Source organism: Artibeus jamaicensis, unplaced genomic scaffold (assembly GCF_021234435.1).
Source record: "Artibeus jamaicensis isolate MK-2021 breed Jamaican fruit bat unplaced genomic scaffold, CSHL_Jam_final contig_240, whole genome shotgun sequence".
NCBI classification, from domain to species: Eukaryota; Metazoa; Chordata; class Mammalia; order Chiroptera; family Phyllostomidae; genus Artibeus; species Artibeus jamaicensis.
Genome location: NW_026521506.1, coordinates 403591 through 426129, shown reverse-complemented (window position 1 = coordinate 426129; position 22539 = coordinate 403591). Strand labels below are relative to the sequence as shown.

The window sequence follows — 22539 nt, the reverse complement described above, 5'->3', positions numbered from 1 at the left end:
AGGAGAAAGAGACACCAAGAATGGGGGCCGGGAGGGAGTAGTTTGAAGGGGGGGAAAGAAGTTGAAAAGGAAAACAAGATAGAGGTGTCACTGGAACCAAGAAATGAAAGCATTGCACAGAGGGAGGAACACACAAATTTGCTCACTTTATATTTTCCATCAAAAGAGCCATAGGATAGGACTCAGTCTCTGAGTAATTGTGTGACTTTCTAGCCGTGTTATACACAGCAAGAACAAGCCACCTTGTAACAGGATGCAGCCAGGGGGACCCCAAATAGGGATTTGTAATGGGGTCCAGAACTCAGGGTATACAGGAAATATTTTAAAAATATGGGATGTCCTCACTCCTGCAGCTCTGAACTGGGAGATGGGACACAAAGAGCAGGGTCATTGAGAGCTGTTTTGCATAGCAACAGTTTTGCAACTAACCTCAGGCAAGGTCATTTAACATATCTATAAGTTTTAACTGGTTTTATAGATAGGTTAAATATCTGTGGCCAAGCTTTGAGCCAGGGGATGGTAGTGACTTCTACCCAGGATATAACTGGGAGGCAACTCCTCCTGGTTACAGCACCTGTGTGAGAGCTTGGAGATGATTGGCACCATGCCATGGGGCCACGCCTGTCTGGACTGCCTGTCTGGACTTACTATGGCAGCCAAGAAAGGCCGGAAAAATAGGGAATACTGGCAGGTGTGACTGATTGTGGGAGGAGTTGGAAATGGGGCTGCAGAGGAAGACTGGCACTGGGATTTAAAACCTAGGCACGTGGCAGCCATGCTGGATGGTTGGGAACACATGGCTTTGGGGCTCCCTTTGCCATGCAGCTTAGGAAGTTGGGAAGAGGGATGTAGCAGTGATGCAGAGCTCTCTCTTAGCAGTTGGGAAGAATGCAGGAGAGACACTGCAGAAAGGAAAGCAATGAAAGGTTTTGCTGGTGGACCAGGAGAAGGTGCCACCACAGGTTTGGGTTAAGAACTTGAGATCATGGTGGCAACACAGCTGATGGTTCCAGGAACTGCAGGCCTACCTGAGCCATGGACTTCTACTTCTTTTCCTGAGATACGGTACCCCAGACCAGGCAGAGGGAGAAGGAAGGACTGTGTGCATTTATGGGTATTCTAAAGAACTTTAGTATTTTAATGACGACATTAAGTCATCACTCTAAGTCTGTATAACTCTGAATAAATAATTCCTTTTTTTCCCCACTAATCTCTGGCACTGAAAGACATCTTTCCCTGGTGGTGGGCAAGGTGAACCTAGTATGGGGGGGGGACCCCCAGAACACAAGGGGGTGTCCATTCAGTAATAGTATATTGTTCACCCCCCACTGCGTCTGTTCTGTAACAACCTCCCTAAGATAAAGATTCTCTAGATGTAAAGAATGAGTGAGATCACTCCTTCCAGTGAAAAGGCTGCTGCTATGAGGATCAAATGAGAATGGATTCACATGAGGAAGGCCTCTGTCAACTGCAAACACTGGACAATTACGAGATGCTGCTCATTAGATAAATATTTATTGCTTTTTATTAATAATATGAAACTATAAGTTAACTGTTGAATGTAGGATTTAAAGTTTTTAATACTGGAAAACCATGAATTTGAAAGGCCATAATTCAAGAGTCTCATTAGATCTAATAGCTAACTCTTATCAGCATCTGCTTTGTGCTGTGTGCACTGTTGTAAATCTTCCACATAGTCATTTGATCCTCAAAACCCTTATTAACCTTGTTTTACAGACCAGGAAGCTACGGCTGTGAGAAGGAAACTAACTTGCCCCTGGTCACATGGCTAGTAAGCCACTGAGCCAAAGCTCAAATGAAGTCTGTCCTATTCCAGGGCCTGACCTCCTAACCTCTTCATCACTACAACAAATTTCCTCTTAAAATATGCCTTAGGAGAGCCAAGATGGTGGAAAAGTAAGTAGAAGCCACATTAACCTATCAGGACCAATCTGGAATTATGACTAAATTGTAGAGAAAGCATCCAAAATAACTACCTGAACACTAAGTGGAGAGAAGCCTTACAATCAAGGATGAAAGACGGAAACACTTCACCACAATGAAACTGGTAGGGAGTGTGGAGGAGGTGCAAGAGGGCTGGCTTGGCTCCCACAGGCAGCAGCTGAAGCACTAGAGGGATATTTCAGTGGCTAGGGGGTCCCCCTGACATGTGTGGGGTCTAAATCCCAAGATGGGCTCCCCAGCCTACTGCAACAGAGCCAGAAAAGGAACCTAGATAACATCCAGCTGTGAAAAGCAGCAGGGTCTCTGTCTGCCAGGGAGAGAGGGCTGGAAACACCAAGAGCCTCTTAAAGGACCAACACACAAAGTTTCATTTGCAGCCACTTAACCTGGGTTCTGGTAGAAGGAGGGCAGAGGGGACCAGAAACACTAGTCTGGGATTGGTGGCTCTGGGAAGAAGACTGAAGGGTCAGTCTCCAGGAGCCCTGTACTGAGTCATTTCCCATTATGCAGAAGCCATCATTCTCAGGCAAAGCAATCCCCTGTCAGTGGCATCAACCTGAGGGGAAGCAAAAGCCCCACCCTGTGGAGCTTAAGCCAGGCTGTTGATTACACCTTGAGGCCATATCACTGATTGTTTAATACCTAACACAGAAAATACAAAGAAGAAGCCAAAATGGGATGACAAAGGAACAGACCCCAAATGAAAGAATGAGAATTCTCCAGAAAAAGAAATAGATGAAATGGCGGCAAGCAATTTATCAGATAGAGAGTTTAGAGTAATGATTATAAGGATAATCAACAGCATTAAAAAAGACATAGAAACCATAGAAAAGGGTCAGAAATAAAGAATACAATATCTGCTATAAATAATACATTGAAAGCAACAAACAGTAGGTTAGATGAACCAGAGTGTCAAATAAGCAGTTTGGAAGACAAGGTAGGAAAAAACACCCAAGCAGAGCAGCAAAATCAAAAAACAATTTTAAAAAATGAGGAGACCTTAAGAAACATTTTAGACAGCATGAAGCATAACAACCTCCACATCAAGAGAAGACCAGAAGGAAAAGAGAGTGAGCAAGGGATGGAGAACCTAGCTGAAAAATTAATGACTGAAAACTTCCCTAATCTGGTGAAGGACAAAGACACATAAGTCGAGGAAACTCAAAGAGTCCCAGAAATTTGGACCCTAAGAGGCCTACACTGAGACATATCATAAATAAAATGGCAAGGCTTAAAGACAAGGAGAGAATCCTAAAAGCCGTAAGAGAAAAGCGGTATTTTTACTACAAGGGAGCTCCAATTAGACTGGCATCTGATTTCTCAACAGAAACATTTCAGGCCAGAAGGAAGCAGCATGAAATATTCAAGGTGATGAAAAGCAAGGCCCTACAACCAACACTACTTTACCCAGCAAGGCTAACATTTAAAACTAAAGGAAAAATAAGGACCTTGCCAGACAAGAAAAAACTAAAGCAGTTAGTTAACACCAAACCAAAACTGCAACAAATATTAAAGGGCTTGCTTTAAGAAAAAAAAGAACAAGGTGAGAAAGAAAAAGACAACAGAGGATAATAACTAACAATAAAATGGCACTAAATACTTATCTATCAATAATCACCTTAAATGTAAATAGCTTAAATGCTCCAACCAAAAGAGGTAGGGTTAGCTAAATGGATTAAGAAAACAAGACCCATATACATTCTGCCTCCAAGTGACACATTTCAGATTGAAATATACAGACTAAAAGTAAAGGAATGGAAATAGATATTTCATGCAAATAAAAAAAAAGCTGAGTAATCAGTACATATACCTGATAAAACAGACTGTAAGAGCCAAAGAAGGACACTACATAATGAAAAGGGGAACAATCCAACAAAAGAATATAACACTAGTAAACATTTACACACCCAACACAGGAGCACCTACATATGTAAAGCAAATCGTGAAGGACATATAGGGAGAGATAAACAGAAATATAGTCATATTTTGAGATTTTAACAACTCTATGACTTCAATGGATAGATCTTCCAGACAGAAAATCAACAAGAAGACAGCAAACCTAAAGGATGCACTAGATCAAATGGATTTAATTGATTTCTTCAGAGCATTTCATCCCAAAGCAGCAGAATATACACACTTTTCAAGTGCACATGGAAAATGTTATAGGATAGGCCACATGTTAGGATACAAACAAGTCTCAATAAATGTAAGAAGATTGAAACCATATCAAGCATCCTCTCTGATCACAATGCTATGAAACTAAAAATCAATCACAAGAAGAAAACTTAAAAATACACAAAGATGCAGAAGCTAAATAACATGTTATTAAATAATGAATGGGTCAACAATGAGAGCAAGGAAGAAATAAAAAAATAACTTGAAACAAATCAAAATGAAAACACAACAACCCGAAATCTGTGGGACACAGAGAAAGCAATCATAAGAGGGAAATTCATAGCATTACAAGCCTACCTAAAAAAAAAAAAAAAAGAAAGAAAGAAAGAAAGAAAGAAAGAAAGAGCTCAAAAAAACTAACTTCACACTTAAAGGAAATCGAGAAAGAAAAACAAAGTCCAAAGTGAGTACAAGGAAGGAAATGATAATGATCAGAGCAGAAATATACAAAATAGAATTAAAAATTATACAAAAGACAAATGAATCCAAGACCTAATTCTTTGAAAAGATAAACAAGATTAACAAACCTTTGATCAGACTCATTAAGGAAAAAGGGAAAGTACCCAAATAAATAAAATCAGAAATGAAAGAGGAGAAATAACAACGGACACCAAAGATACAAAAGACTGTAAGAAAATGTTAAGAACTATATGCCAACAAACTGGACAATCTGGATGAAATGGGTAAATTCCTAGAAACATATTCTCCTCCAAAACTAAATCAGAAAGATTAGAGACTCTGAATACACAGATTACATCTAATGAAATTGAAGCAGTAATCCAAAACTCTCAACAAACAAAAGCCCTGGACCAGATGGCTTCACAAGTGAATTTTACCAAACACTGTAAGGAGAACTAATGCCTCTCATTGTCAAACTATTTCATAAAATTCAAGAGGAGGGAAGGCTCCCAAACTCATTTTATGTGGCCAGCATGTTCCTAACTCCAAAATCAGATAAAGCCACAACGAAGAAGAAAAATCATAGGCCAATATCTCTGATGAACACACATGCTAAATCTTCCACAAAATATTAGCAAACTAAATATAGCAATGCATCAAAAGGATCATACACAATGACCAAGTGGGATTTATCCCAGGACTGCAATGTTGGTACAACATGCACAAATCAATAAATGTGATTCACCACATAAACAAAATGAAGAAAAAAAGCCACATGATCATATCAATAGATACAGAAAAGCATTTGACAAATCCCAGACCCGACTTCCAGCCAAGATGGAGGTGTAGGTGGAAACACTGTGCCTCCTCACACAACCAAGTTTAAAGACAACAAAGTTTTAGTAACAAAAATGCAACTAAAACGCAGAAAATTGAACTGTACAGAAGTCTGACAACAACGAACCATTCAGCCAGATGGGTAAGAGGGGCAGGGTCAGCAGCTGACAGAGTGGGGTCGGGCAGGAAAAACTGGCCGGCTGGACCCAGGGGCGCAGGCGGCGGTTGGCAGATCCCAGGAGTGGGGTGGCAATGGGCGGACCCAGTAAGGGCGAAAGGTGGCTGGCTGACCACGGTCACACATTCTCACACAGATAAACCAGGCAAAGGAGTAAGCAGTGACACAGACCAGGCAGGCTAGGGCCCCAGCAATGGGAATCAGAGCCTGAAAACACCAATTGGAAAGACTTTCGGGTTCAAGGTGCTGGGAGAAGCTCCCAGGCTCACAGACAGTTTGTTGGAGAGACCCACAGGGTCCTGGAGGGTGCACAGGCCCAAATACCTGGGAGCCAGCACCAGAGAGACCTGGTTTGCTTGCGGGAAGCAGCAGAGGGGACCGAAAACCTAGAGAGAGTGTGGAAAAACCGCCATTGACCCTCTCTGACCCCGCCCCCAAATACAGCATCACAACCCAGCAACTGGGTAGGCCTCACCCTCGTGAACACCTAGGGCTCTGCACCTCATATGCAACAGGCGCAAACAGATAAAAACATTATGGCTCAAGAAGAACAGCTCAAAGCCCCAGAACCAATACTTCTAAGCAACCAAGAGATAGCCAACCTATCAGATGCACAATTCAAAACACTGGTGATCAGGATGCTCACGGAACTGGTTGATTTTAGTCACAAATTAGAGCAACATATAAAGGCTAAACTAAGTGAAATGAAAGGAAATGCACAGGAAACTAATAGTGATGGGAAGAAAACTGAAACACAAATCAATGGGGTGAACCAGAAGGAAGAAAGAAACATCCAATCAGAAAAGAATGAAGAAACAAGAATTCAAAAAAATGAGGGGAGGCTTAGGAACCTCCAGGACATCTTTAAATGCTCCAACATCCGAATTATTGGGATACCAGAAGGGGAAGAGGAACAGCCACGAGTGGAAAACTTATTTGAATAAATAATAAAGGAGAACTTCCCCAATCTGGCAAAGGAAATAGACTTCCAGGAAATCCAGGAAGCTCAGAGAGTCCCAAAGAAGTTGGACCCAAGAAGAAACACACCAAGGCACATCATCATTACATTAGCCAAGATTAAAATGAAGGACAGAATCCTAGAAGCAGCAAGAGATAAGGGGACAGTCACCTACAAAGGAGTCCCCATCAGACTGTCAGCTGATTTCTCAAAAGAGACCTTACAGGCAAGAAGGGGCTGGAAAGAGGTATTCCAAGTCATGAAATCCAAAGACATACATCCAAGATTGCTCTATCCAGAAAAGCTTTCATTTAGAATGGAAGGACAGATAAAGTGCTTCTCAGATAAGGTCAAATTCAAGGAGTTCATCATCACCAAGCCCTTATTCTATGAAATGTTAAAGGGACTTATCTAAGATAAAAAAGATGAACAGTGAAACGACAGCAAACTCACAGTTATTAACAACCACACCTAAAACAAAAGCAAACTAAGAGGACAGCTAGATCAGGAGTGAACCATAGAAATCTCACATAGAGGGTTAGCAACAGGGGAGTGGGAGGAGGAGAAGGGGGGAGAAGGTACAGAGAATAAGTAGCATAGACGGTAGGTAGAAAATAGACTGAGGGCAGGGCAAGAATAGTATGTGAAATATAGATCTAAGGAACTTGTGACACATGGACATAAACTAAAGGGGGGGAATGGTGGGGGAGGGGGTGTTCAGGGTGGAGGGGAATGAAGAGGGGAAATGGGACAACTATAATGGCATAATCAATAAAATATATTTTTTTAAAAACCCAGACCCATTTATTATAAAAACTCTCAGCAAAGTGGGATTAGAGGGAACATATCTAAATATACTAACAGCCATATGTGACAAACCCACTGCCAGCACCATAGTCATTGGGCAAAAGCTATGAGCATTACCCTTAAGATCTCAAGTAAGACAGGGATGCCCATTCTCACCTCTCTTAGTCAACACAGTACTAAAAGTCTTAGCTACAGAAATCAGACAAGAAGAAGAAATAAAAGGCATCCACATTAGAAAGGAAAAAGTAAAATGGTCATTATTTGCATAGGACATGATACTGTACATAGAGAATCACAAAGATTCCACCAAGAAACTACCAGAATGGCTTGTTGTGTTTTCATTTTTATTTGTTTCAAGGTACCTTTTAATTTCTTCCTTGATCTCATTGTTGACCCATTCATTGATACTCTGCTGATAAACAAATTCAGCAAAGTATCAGGATACAAAATTAATACCCAGAAATCAGTTGCATTTTATATGCCAAAAATGAACTAACACAAAGGGAAATTAAGGAAATCCCATTCACAATTGCTAAAAAAGAATAAAATACCTAGGAATAAATCTAACCAAGGATGTAAAAGATCTCTACTGAGAAAATTATACCACATTAAAGGATGAAATTTAAAAGAATGCAAATAAGTGGAAGAACATGCCATGTTCATGGGTGGGAAAAATTAGCATCATTAAAATGTCCATCCTACCCAAAGCAGTCTACAGATTCAAGGCAACTCCTATCAAGATTACAATGACATATTTCTAGGAACTAAAACAAATACTTCAAAAATTTATATGGAACTACAGAGGCCACACAAAGCAACAGTGATCCTGAATAAGAAGAACAAAGTTGGAGGAGTCACACCACCTAATATCAAACTTTACTATAAGTAATCAAAACAGCCTGGTACCGGCATAAAAATAGACACAAATATCAATGGAACAGAACAGAGAGTCCAGAAATAAAAACACACCTTTACAGTCAATTAATATTTGACAGAAGAAGCGAGCACATACAATGGACTAAAGACAGTTTATTTAATAAATGGTGTTGGGAAAATTAGACAGATGTGTACAGAAAAATGAAACTAGACAACCTCCTTACACTGCACACAAGAGTAAGTTCAAAATGGATCAAACACTTAAATGTTAGACCGCAAACCATAAAATTCATAGAACAAAACAGAGGCAGCAAAATCTCAGACACTGCTCATATATCTCCTTAGGCAAGGGAAACAAAAGAAAAAATAATAAATGAATGGGACTACATCAAACTTTGCACAGCAAAGGTAATCAACAAAATAAAAACACAACCCACAGAATGGGAGACTATATTTGCTGATACATCTGATAAGAGGTTAATATTCAAAATTTATAAAGAACTCACAAGACTCAACACCAAAAGAAAGAACAACCCAATTTTAAAGATGTGCAAATGACCTCAATAGAGACTTCTCCAAAGAGGAAATACAGATGGCTAGTAGACAGACATATGAAAAGATGCTCAATGTCAGTAATCAGCAGAGAGATGCAAATTAAAACCACAATGATATACCATCTCATACCTCTCAGAATGGCCATCATCAATAAATCAACAACCAACAAGTGCCAGCAAGGATGTGGAGAAAAGGGAAACCATTGCACTGTAGGTGGGAATGCAGATTGGTGCAGCCACTGTGGAAAGCAGTACAGAGAGATCTGCCTTTTGACTCAGCAATCCCACTTCTGGGAATATATCCAAAGAAACCCAAAACACTAATTCGAAAGAACATAAGCACCCCTATGTTCATTGCAGTGTTATTTATAATCACCAAGATACTGAACCAGCCCAAGTGTCCTTCAGTAGATGAGTGGATAAAACAACTACAGGACATTTACCCATGGAATACTACACCAGCCATAAAAAAAGAAGAAAATTTTACCCTTTTCGAGAGTATTTGTGGACCTGGAGAACATTATGCTAAGTGAAATAAGCCAATCAGAGAAAGAAAGATACCATGATGTCGTTCATATGTGGAGTCTAATGAAGAAACTAAACTTACAAGGAAAATGGGGACAGACTCATAGATGGAGAGCAGGAGGACAGTGTGGAGGGTGAGGGTATGGATGGATGAGCAAAAAGGAAAAAGGACTCATGGACAATGGTGTGATAATTCCTGGGGGATGGGAATATAAAAGGATTAAATGGTAATGGAAAAATACAAAAAGATTAAATCGAAATATAAAAAATAAAGATACCTGCATCCTGAAAAATATTTTTAATAAAATTAAATATGCCTTGGAAAATTATATCGCCATAATGCAACCCTAATGAATTATGGATCTAGGCATTAAGCATCAATGGCAGCTGACATCACAAGAGTGATAACTAGAAATAAAGCTCCTGAATGAACCACCATGTGCCAACATCTTTGAAGTAATATTGCCCCTGTTCCCGACCAAAAAATAAATGGAAACTGAATTAAGCAAAATGTTTCAATTCTGATTACAGTTGCCAGATAAAAATTCACACTGCCCAGTTAAAACTGAATTCCAGATAAACAACAAATAGTTTTTTTTCATTTAAACATGTCCCATGACATATTTAGTATATATTATATTTGGGACATACTTATACTAAAAGAGTATTCACTATTTACCTGAAATTCAATTTTAACTGAGCACTCTGTATTTTTATTTGCTAAATCTGCCAACCCAGCTTTTGATCTAACTACTTGTGTATAAGGATCACAAAGGACAGAGGAATGTGTTAAAGGAAACAGGATGAGGCTACCTGCATCAGACTGTGGTTAAATGTACAGGACAAAAAAAAAAAGATTTCTTCAACAAAAACTTATCAAAGCAGATTCAGAAGATGGCAGCCTAGCAACTGGGAGCTGAGCCCAGTTGCTTGTGCACCCACCTGGGACATTTAGCAAATCTTCCAAAAAACAAAGTGAGTAGTCAACAGAATCTTAACTGATAAGAAGTCTGGAAGCCAAAGACTACAGAAGACACTTCAAAACAGGTGGTAAGGAGGTTTTATAGACGGATGGGAAAAGTCCCCATGCGTGGTACCAGCAACAGTAGTTGCCTCAGGGCCAGTGTTGGTGGAGAGACCAGTCAGAGATAGCAGCCTAGTGGCTCCCTCCCCTCCCAGGGCAGGGAATCCCCCAACCTAGGCAGAAGTGGCTTGGATATACAAAGTTCTTAGGAGAACCAAACTGCATACATACACTGCTAGCAGCACACACTAGGTGCAGTGGTGGACACTGACCAGGATAGTGCCAAAGAGTGAAAGGGATACTGTCTACACCTGGATCTGGGGGGAAAAGAGGGCCACCACTGGCCATGACTGAGATAGACTCTTGACTTATTGGAGAGGTATAATGTGTGGAAAGCCAGTGGGTGGCTTGGTGCTGCAGTGGGAGCACCCAGGGAGACATCTTTTAAAAGGGAAGCTGAGACTTGTTGGGCAGGGACCCCACAAATACAGCTGTCCTGCCAAAAAGGAGGGGGGATTGTGGGTGCAATTTGCTCCCATTCAGTACAGCTGGGTGGACTGATCAGCAGGGTAGAAAGCAAGGGGGTTTCTCTGCCCCAGCCCAGAGAAGAGGCAAAGAGTAGAGAGTGCAGGCTGCAGTATGCTTAACTAACATTGAATGTAAATGGATTAAATACGCCACTAAAAAGACATAAGGTAACTGAATGGATAAGAAAACATGACACACATATATACTGTGTACAAGAGACCCACCTTAGAAAAAAACATATACACAGACTGAAAGTGAAGGGTTGAAAGACAATATTCCAAGTAAATGGACAGGGAAAAAAACCTGGGGTAGCAATATTTATATCAGACAAAACAGATTTCAAAACAAAGGCCATAATAAGAGGCAGAGAAAGACACTTCATAATACTTAATGGTAGAACCCACCAAGAAGACATGAACAGTATAAACATATATAAACCCAACATAGGAGCATCCAAATATATAAGGAAAATCTTGGAGGACTTCAAGAAAGATATAAACAGCAACACACTTATTCTAGGGGATTTTAATGCCCCACTGTAAACAATGGACAGATCCTCCAAACAAAATATCAACAAGGATATTATAGCATTAAACAACACTCTAAAGCAAATGGACTTAACTGATATGTACAGAAACTTTCACCACAAGAAGCAAAATATACATTCTTTTCAAATGCACATGGAACATTTTCAAAGATAGAACACATGATAGGAGAAAAAGCAAGCCTCAACAAATTCAAGAAAATTGAAATCATATCAAGCATTTTCTCTGACCACAAAGGACTGAAACTAGAAACCAAGGTCAAAGAAAAAACTCCAAAACACTCAAACTCCAGACGTCTGACCAAGATGAAGGCATAGTTAGACACACTGTGCCTCCTTGAACAACCAAAAGAAGGACAACAACAATTTAAAAGCAAAAAAAACAACAACCAGAACTGACAGAAAATTGAACTGCATGGAAGTCCAACAACCAAGGAGTTAAAGAAGAAACATTCATCCAGACAGGTAGGAGGGGCAGAGTTGGGCAGCTGGGCAGAGAGAACTCGCAGCAAGGTGGTGGCTGGTGGACTAGAGGGGCAGCAGATTGCGGACTGGGTGGTTCCATCTTGCAGCGCAGATAAACTGGGAGAAAAACCGGGAGAAGAAACGGGAGCAAGACGGATTGCACAACCCAGAGTCCCAGCTCAGGGAAATAAAGCTTCAAACCTCTGATTGCAAACACGTGTGGGAACTGAGGTGGCAGGCTCACAGGAGAGTTCACTGGGGAGACCCACAGGGTCCTAGAACCTACACAAACCCACCCAACTGGGAATCAGCACCAGAAAGTCCCAATTTGCTTGTGGGAAGTGGGGGAAGTTACTGAAATCGGGCAGAGAGCAGAACAATCACCATTGTTCCCTCTCGGACCCCTGCACCACATACAGCATCACAACAAAGTGACATGGGTTACCCCACTCTGGTGAACACCTAAGGCTCCGCCTCTCATATGTAACAGGTGTGTCAAGATAAAAAAAAAATGGCCCAAAGGAAAGAACAGATCAAAGCTCCAGAAAAAATACAACTAAATAATGAAGAGATAGCCAACCTATCACATGCACAGTTCAAAACACTGGTAATCTGGATGCTCACACAATTGGTTGAATTTGGCTGCCAATTAGAGGGAAAAAATGAAGACTATGATAAGTGAAATAAAGGAAAATGTACAAGGAACCAATAGTGATGGGAAAGAAACTGGGACTCAAATCAATGATGTGGACCAGAAGGAAGAAACATCCAATCAGAAAAGAATGAAGAAACAAGAATTCAAAAAAATAAGTAGAGTTGTAGGAACCTCCGGGACACCTCTAAACGTTCCAACATCTGAATTATAGGGGTACTGGAAGGAGAAGAGGAAGAGCAACAAGTAGAAAAGTTATTTGATCAAATAATAAAGGAGAACTTCCCCAATCTGGCAAAGGCAATAGACTTCCAGGAAATCCAGGAAGCTCAGAGTCCCAAAGAAGTTGGACCCAAGAAGGAACACACCGAGGCACATCATCATTACATTACCCAAGATTAAAATGAAGGAGACAATCCTAGAAGCAGCAAGAGATAAGGGGACAGTCACCTACAAAGGAGTCCCCATCAGATTGTCAGCAGATTTCTCAAAAGAGACCTTACAGGCAAGAAGGGGCTGGAAAGAAGTTTTCCAAGTCGTGAAATCCAAAGACCTACAACCAAGATTGCTCTATCCAGCAAAGCTTTCATTTAGAATGGAAGGACAGATAAAGTGCTTCTCAGATAAGGTCAAGTTAAATGAGTTCATCATCACCAAGCCCTTAATATATGAAATGTTAAAGATATTTATCTATGAAAAAGATCAAAAATATGAACAGTAAAATGACAGCAAACTCACAATCATTAACAACCAAACCTAAAACAAAAACAAAAGCAAAGAAGTAGAACAGGAACAGAAAGAAACACAGAAATGGAAAACACATGGAGGGTTAGCAACATGGGAGTGGGAAGGGGAGAGAGTGGGGAAAGGTACAGAGAATAAGTAGCATAGATGGTAGGTAGAAAATAGGCAGGGGGAGGTTAAGAATAGTATAGGAAATGTAGAAGCCAAGAACTTATAGGTACAATCCATGGACATGAACTAAAGGGAGGGAATGTGGGTCAGAGGGTGTGTGCAGGGTGGAGGGGAGTGAAGGGAAAACAGGACAAGTATAACAACATAATAAATAAAATATACTTAAAAAAACAAACTCATGGAGATTGAATAACATGTTATTAAGCATTGAATGGGTAAAGAACAAGATCAAGGAAGAAATCAAAAACTTCCTGGAAACAAATGAAAATGAACATACAACAGCCCAGAACCTAGAGGACACAGTGAAGGCAGTCCTGAGAGGGAAGTTCATAGCAAAACAGGCCCATCTCAAAAAGACAGAAACATTTCAAACAAACAACCTAACTCTACATCTATAAGAACTAGAGGAAGAACAACAAACCCCAGAGTGAATAAAAGAAAAGACATAATATCAGAGCAGAATTAAATGACCAAAAGAACAATAGAGACTAAAAGAACAATTTAAAACATCAATAAATCCAGGAGCTGATTCTTTGAAATAACCAAAATTGACAAGGCTTTAACCAAGAAAAAAGGAGAGAGGACCCAAATAAAATCAGAAACAAAAGAGGAGAAATTACCACCAATATTACAGAAATACAAAAGATTGTAAGAAATTACTATGAACAACTATATGCCAAGATATTGGAAAACTTGGGTGAAATGAACAAATTTCTAGAAAAATATAATCTTCCAAAGCTGAGTCAGCAAGAAGCAGAAAGCGTGAATAACCGATAACAGCTAGTGAAATTGAAGCAGGAATCAAAAAGCTCCCAGCCCACAAAAGCCCTAGACCAGATGGCTTCATAAGAGAATTTTACAAAATATTTAGGGAGCGCTAACCCCGATTCTTCTGTAACTACTCTAAAAAATTCAAGAAGAAGGAAGACTCTCAAACTCTTTTTATGAAACTAGCCCAAAACTAGATAAAGACACAACAAAAAAAAAAAAAAAAAGAAAACTTCAGGCCAATATCACTAATGAACACAGACGCTAAAATCCTCAACAAAATATTGGCAAACTACATCCAGCAACACTAATAAAGGTCATACACCATGATCAAGTGGGATTCATCCCAGGGATGCAAGGATGGTACAATATTCGCAAATCAATAAATGTAATACATTACATAAACAAAAGACAAAAATCACATGATCATATCAATAGCTGCAGAAAAAGCATTTGATAAGTTACAGCACCTGCTTATGATAAAAACACTCAGCAAAGTGGGGATAGAGGGACCCTAACTCAACATAATAAAGGCCATATACAAGAAACCTACAGCCAACATCATACTCAACAGGCACAAACTAAAAGCTTTCCCCCTAAGATCAGGAACAAGACAAAGGTGTCTGCTCTCACCACTTCTATTTAACACAGTACTGTAAGTTCTAGCCACAGGGATCAGACAAGAAAAAGAAGTAAAAGGCATTCATGCTGCAAAACAGGAAATAAAACTGCCACTGTTTGCTGATGACATGATAGTGTGCACAGAAAACCCTATCGACTCCACCAAAATGTACTCAATTAATTAGTGTATTGGCGAAACAGTAGGATACAAAGTCAATACTCAGAAATTGAAGGTATTTTCATATATATACTAACAATAAAATATCAAAAACAAATTAGGAAAAAAAATCCCATTTGCTGTGGCAATAAGAAAAATAAAGTACCTAGGAATAAACCTAACCAAAGAGGTAAAAGACCTGTACTCAGAAAACTACAGAACTCTGAAGAAAGAAGTTAAGAAAGATACAAATAAATGGAAGCATATGTCATGTACAACTGGAATAATTAACATCATTAAAATGTCCATACTACCCAAAGCAATCTATAGATTCAATCCCTATCAAAATAACAATGACATATTTTACAGATATATAGAATAAGTATTTCAAAAATTTATATGGAACCATAAACAACCCTGAATAGCCTCAGCAATTTCGAGAAAGAAGAACAAAGTAGGAGGGATCATAATACCTGATATGGAACTGTATTACAAGGCCACTACAATCAAAATAGCCTGGTTACTGGCATAAGAACAGACACATAGACCAATGGAACAGAATAGAGACCCCAGAAATAGGAGTTGGGGGTGTAGCTCAGTGGTAGAGCACGTGCTTCCCATGTACGAGACCCCAGAAATAAACCCATTATCTCTATGGTCAATTAATATTTCACAAAGGGGGCAGGAATGTAAAATGGAGTAAAAACAACCTCTTCAATAAATGGTGTTGGGAGATCTGGACAAGTACATGCAAAAAATAAAGAAAGAAAGAAACTAGACCACCAACTTAAACCATATACAGAAATAAAATCAAGATGGATAAAAGGCTTAAATATAAGTCGTGACACCAGAAAAGTACCAGAGGAGAACACAGGTAGGAAAATTTCAGATATTCCATGAGGCAATGCTTTTACTGATACGTCCCCTAGAACAAGGGATATAAAGGAAGAATAAACAAATGGGACGACATCAAAATAAAAAACTTCTGCACAGTTAAAAATATATCAACAAAAAGAAAAGGGAACCAACCATATGGGAAAACATATCTGCCAATGATACCTTGGACAAGGAATTGAACTCCATATATATAAACAACTCATACAGCTCAACACCAGAAAGACAAACAATCCAATTAAAAAATGGGCAAAGTATCTGAACACACACTTCTCCAAGGAGGACATACAGAGGGACCATAAACACATAAAAGAATGCTCAACATCACCAGCCATCAGAGAGATGCAAATTAAAACCACAATGAGATACCACTTCACACTGGTCAGAATGGCCATCATTAACAAATCAACAAACAAGTGCTGGTGAAGTTATGGAGAAAAGGGAACCCTAGTTCCTGTCAGTAGGAATGCAGACTGGTGCAGCCACTGTGGAAAACAGTATGGAATTTCAAAAAAAGTAAAAATGGAATTGCCTACTGACTAAGCAATTCCACTGCTGGAAATATACCCTAAGAATCCTAAAACACTAATTCAAAAGAACCTATGCACCCCAATGTTCATAGCAGCATTATTTACAATAGCCAAGTTCCCATGTACGAGACCCCAGAAATAAACCCATTATCTCTATGGTCAATTAATATTTGACCTTAGGCTGCTGGACAGCCTAAGTGACCATCAGTAAATGAGTGGAGCAAAAATCCGTGGTACATTGTACACAACAGAATACCATGAAGCAGAAAGAAAGAACACCTATCCTTCATGCACAGCATAGGTGGAATTGGAGAGCATTATGCTAAGTGAAATAAGCCAGGAAGTGAAAGACAAATAGCATATGATCTCACCTGTAAGTGGAACCTAAAGACCAAAACATAACAAAAATGAACCAAGGGCAGAGAATTAAGGAACAAACTGACAGTGACCGAGGGGAGAGGGGGATAGTCGGGGAAAGAAGGGGAAGGGTCAAGACAAGGAACATGTATCAAGGACATGTTGGCACAGAGAATGGGATAGGGACTGACTGAGGCGAGCAGAGAAGTGGTGAGCAATGGGGGAAAATGTGAGACAAATGTAACTGAATAACAATAAAAAATCATGGCAGATTGGGATGAGTGGGGAGGGAGAGAAAGAGAGAAGGGGCCTATAGACTAAAAAGAGACTCAACAAACACAAAAACCAACACAATGTTTAGACGATTTGGATTTTGATTCAGATTATTTAAAAATCATGATATTTGTGATAATGGTAACTTGAACACTGACTGGCTATTTGATTATATTAAGGAACTATTCATTTTTAGTTGTCTAGTGGTATTGTGGGGAAGTTTTAAGAAGTTCTCATCTCTTATAGAGATCTTTGAAATGTTTGTGGATGAAATGACATGATGTCATTAAGATGCTTCACAGTAATCTGAAGGGGAGGGAAGTGGACGGGGTAGAGATATAACAAGATTGGCTTTGAAGTGATGTTAAAGGTTCCTAAAAATTACATGTGGTTTCACTACACTTTTCTCTCTATTTCTATACATGTTTGAAAATCCCCATAAAGTTTTTTTAAAAGTAATACCTAGTACAGTGCCTGATCTACTGTAAACACTTAATACATATTCACTGGCAGGTAAGCAGGTTTGTTAAGGGGGAATAGAACAACTGTAATGGCATAATCAATAAAAACAAATAAATAATTTTAAAAAATAAAATAAAAAAAGAAAGCTCTCAGACGACCATCAAATGGGAAACCATTTTTAAAACGAGACTGTAAACATAAATGTGTCTGAACACACAAATGAGATTCATTTAGGGACCAAACTATACTCCAATGGAAACAATAGTGAATGTGCTCAGACAAGGGAATATGTTCACTAAAGATGAACAGTTGTGAAACTCTGCGCAGGACTGGTACATATACTACAGGTACTTAATGTTGGTAAACACTGAAGGCATTTTTTAAAAATTTTACTTATTCATCTTTAGAGGGGAAGGGAAGGAGGGAGAGAAACATCAATGTATAGTTGCCTCCTGCGCATCCCCTGCTGGGACCTGACCTGCAACCCAGGCATGTGCCCTGACTGGGAATCAAACCGCGATCCTTTGATTCACAGGCCCACGCCCAATCCACTGAGCTACACCAGCCAGGGCTGAAGGCATTTTTAACCCTCCAAAAAAAATGTTATGCAGAAAACAACCCACCTTAGATTTTCCTCAACATTTATTATTCCAGTGCTGTCATAGAAAGCTATATTCATTTCTGAAAGGCCTGTGTGGGGATTTCGAAAATTTTAGTGCTCATGTGCAAGTGAATCACCATTTAGTAGAAATAAATGACTTCTCATGGTGAATAATGCATGTACTTGGCAGAAGGGCATTACTGAAAATGCAGTGTTGTCAGTTGTGAATCCTTTATCTACTGCATACATGACGGCAAACAAACTCAAAGCAACCCTACCCAAGAAGGTGCAGGTTAGTGTGTTTAGTGATGTGTTTAGTGAAGGTTACTGAAATGAGATGCTTATTTTATACTTAATAGTCCAGTATGTGGATGTACCATAATTAATTCAACCATCCTTTATATATAGCAAAAATTCAACCATTTTTGCTATATATAAACAAGAATGCATTTGCCCTTACACATTTAGCCTTACATTCTGGTGCTTTAATTTCTGAGAGAGCTATCACAATAAGTGGGTTTACTGGGCCAAAGAGTATAAATATTCTTAATTTTAACAGATATTAATTGCATGTAATTTTAAATTAGAGCTACAATGTGGAATTGTTTTAAAAATGCAATCACCTAACTACAAGTCAATTACCTCCACTTCAAATACTAAGTATATTTACGCTCTGCTTTAAGTTAAAAAGAAACTAAGTTTTTAGACAATCTCTCATTAACAGTGCCTTTGGTGTTGAAAATCCTGTGGTGTATTTTTGTTTCAGAGCATCTTGTAGCAATACTTCCAGCAGTATGGTATACCCTTATACTAGATGAATGATGCATTTTAAATTACCTCCTTGTTAAGGGTAAAAAAGGGGAGGGAATTAGAGGAACAAGTATGAAGGACACAAGGACAAGAACTAAGGGGGGTGGAAATGGGAGGGAGGTGGGGAGCACAGGGCAGGTTGGGCTGGGATGGGAGAAATAGACAGAAAACTGTACTTGAAAAATAAGTAAATAAAATTTTAAAAAATTAAAAAATAAATTACCTCCTTGTCACTGTCTGTGAATTCTGAGTACCATTTCTATCTGTCCTTCCTTGGTCTCTTTTTGCAAGGAGATACTAGTTCTCTGCACTCTTCAAAAGGTTCTTCATGGCTAAAGAAAACAGTATTAAATTAAAAAGACAACCAACTGTATGGGAAAATATATTTGCCAATGATACCTCAGACAAAGGTTTAATCTCCAAAGCATACAAAGAACTTACATGACTCCACTCTAGGAAGACATCGAACCCAATTAAAAAATGGGAAAAGGACTTGAACAGACACTTCTCTAAAGAGGACAGACAGAATATCCAGAGACACATGAAGAGATGCTCAATATCGTTAGCTATCAGAGAGATGCAAATTAAAACCACAATGAGATACCACTTTACACCAGTCAGGATGGCTATAATAGACAAAGCAACAAACAACAAATGTTGGAGAGGGTGTGGGGAAAAGGGGACCTTAGTTCACTGTTGGTGGGATTGCAGACTGGTACAATCATTATGGAAAACAGTATGGAATTTTCTCAGAAAAATAAAAATTGACCTGCCTTTTGACCCAGCAATTCCACTGCTAGGATTATACCCCAAGAATCCTAAAACATCAATTTCAAAGAACCTATGCACCACAATGTTCATAGCAGCACAATTTACAATAGCCAAGAGTTGGAAGCAACCGAGGTGCCCATCAGTAAATGAATGGATCCAAAAATTGTGGTACATATACACAATGGAATTCTATGCAGCAGAGAGAAAGAAGGAGCTACTACCTTTTGCAACAACATGGATGGAACTGGAAAGCATTATGCTGAGTGAAACAGGCCAGGCATTGAAGGACAAATACCATATGATCTCACCTTTGACAGGAAGCTAAAGAATAAAACAAACAAGCAAACAGAATAAAAACAAAGACACTGAAATAGAGAACAAGTGGGCAGCGACCAGAGGGGAGAGGGAAGGGAACTTAAGGGGAAAAAGGGGGAGGGATTTTGAGGAACAAATATGAAAGACACAGAGATGAGGACTGGGGGGGAGGGAATGGGAGGGAGGGGGGAGACCGGGTGGGGGGGTGGGGTGGGATGGGAGAAATAGATAAAAAAAATGTACTTGAAAAGTAACTAAATAAAATTTAATATTAAAAAAAAGGTTCTTTTTTGGATCACATTTTTATTTATTTTCAATGTATTCTATTGCATTTGGCGAATTTTTCTGAAATTAGCTAAAATTTCCTTTGTAAAGTTGTATAACACATAAACTAATTATCAATGTACCATGTAAAAAGATGTACTATTTTTTCTGTCTTATATACATAGACTGTTAATAAGGTTATTCAATTTTATTTCTCCTGAATTACCTTTTTTCTACCTAACCTGTTGGTTTTTAATTGTTTAAATTTTTTCAATGACAATTTACACTCAATATTATTCTATATTAGTTTCAGATGTACACCAAAGTGGTTAAAAAATCATGTACTTTACAGAGTGGTCCCCACACTGCTTCAGATACCCTCCTGGCCCCACATGCAGTTATCACGATATTCTTGACTATGTTCCCTATGCCCTAACCCACATCTCTGTGACTTTTCTGTAACTACCAAATTGTATCATTTAATGCCTTCACCTTTTTCACCCAGCCCCAAATGCCCATATGACAACTGTCAGTGGGTTCTCTGTGTCTGTAAGTTTCTATTTTGTTTGTTTTGTTCACTAGATTCCATATATAAGTGAAATCATGTGATATTTGTATTTCTCTGTCTTGATTTATTCCCCTTAGCACAATACCCTCTAGTCCCATTCATGCTGTCACAAAAGGTTTCATTCTTTAAAAAGTATTTTTATTGATATCTCTTCCTCTTACCCATTTTGTCCAATTTTAAAGATCCCTTTAGCTACTGTTCTTAAAATTCAAAAGTAACAAATGCTTGTTATAACCAGTGAAACAATGCAACATGGGAATGTATGAAGACAAAATTAATCAACCACACCCCGACTTCCTGATGTAATCAATAGCACCAGCCTGCTGAGGAGCCTTCCCCAACTCTCCGTGCTCATACAAACAGATCAAAAAATGTGTACATATATAAAATTTTGTTTGTTTTCACCAAAGTATAATACTATATTATTCTGCAACATATTTCATTTTAACTGCCTATATACATACATACATATATTTGTGTGATGGGAAAATGGACTATATTATACTTAACAAAATATAGTGAAGATGCTCTGCAGATTTAAGTTTCTTTCCAGTACTCAACTTCCTTTTTGTATTCCTTTAAAGAACATAACACCATTATAATTATTTATAATGAACTGTTTTACGTCTTTCTTCCTTGCTACAATGAGAGCTCTAGGAAGGCAGGGGGTCTAATTTTGCTCACCACTAACTCCAGAATTAGGGGTAATGCTGCCAAGATAGTAAATGCCTAAAATTTGTTGTTTCAGTGCTTCTTGAAAAGTTCCATCTAAACTGGGTCATTGCCCATTATCAAATATATGTGTAAATATACGTGTCTGTAGGAACTCAGGCCTGAGTAAGTCACCACTCAATTTTTTTTGATAGAATGTAGTGACAGTACGTTTTAAATGTAAGAATTTGTGTTTTAGCAAAACACCCAGCCTGCCACAAAAATGAATTTTAAAATGCAGATAACGTGTTTAGTGGAGAGTTCTGCACGTGTAATTAGGAGACCTGGGTTCTAATCTTACCACTGCCATTAATTTAGCTGTGGCCTTTACAGAAATCACCTTATCCTGATGCTGGCTCCTTATCTGTAGCTCTAGCACTCATTAATTCCACAAATATGTACTGCCTACTATGTGCTAGCCCTAGGCTAAGTGCTAGTGAATACAGGGATGAAAATAACCAACATTTAATGAATGCTTCCTTTATGCTTGGTCTTTTGCTGATGGAATCATATGCACTCTCATTTAATCTCCTATGAGATAGCACTACCGTGATATTTTCTGTACGTTACAAAGAAGGGGACTGAGGCATAGCGAGCGAGGTGAAGTAACTTTTCTAGCATACCAAAGGACGTAGTGAAGACAAGACTGGATTGCAGACACTCGGGCTTCAGACGCCATTCCACGAACCGCAAAGAATCCTTGCCCTCATAATTTGATAACTATATCTGCGGCTTACATTTTGGTCGCAGTCTACGGGTACTGGGTTGAGCAACCTCTTGTTAATTGGAGGGTGCAGTGACGACAGAATACGTTGTCTGCAACGAGATACGCTCTTACTGGTTACCGCAGCTTCGACGCGGGGACCGCAAAGTGGTAGGAGGTGTCAGCAGGTCACGCGCACCGGCTTCTCTGAGCGTCTCATTGGGTAGAGAGGAGCGTGTGGGTCACGCCAGCAGGACGCGCGTCTCTGACCTCGGCAGTGGGCGGGGAGAGGGGCGGGGAGAGGGGCGTGGTTCTTGCTCCCGGCTCCTCCG

The 22539-nt window shown here is 39.3% G+C and overlaps 1 long non-coding RNA gene across 1 annotated transcript in view; it reads right to left on the bottom strand.

Moving 5' to 3' along the window:
- LOC119054249 (uncharacterized) overlaps positions 1-22375 on the bottom strand; it is a 35969-nt gene extending 13594 nt beyond the window's left edge. Inside the window, exons 1-2 of the long non-coding RNA XR_005083481.2 lie at positions 22128-22375; positions 19099-19207 (exon numbers count right to left, since the gene is read on the bottom strand). This is a non-coding gene — a long non-coding RNA (uncharacterized LOC119054249). The remainder of the gene's footprint in view (positions 1-19098; positions 19208-22127) is intronic.
- Positions 22376-22539: the final 164 nt, after the last annotated feature.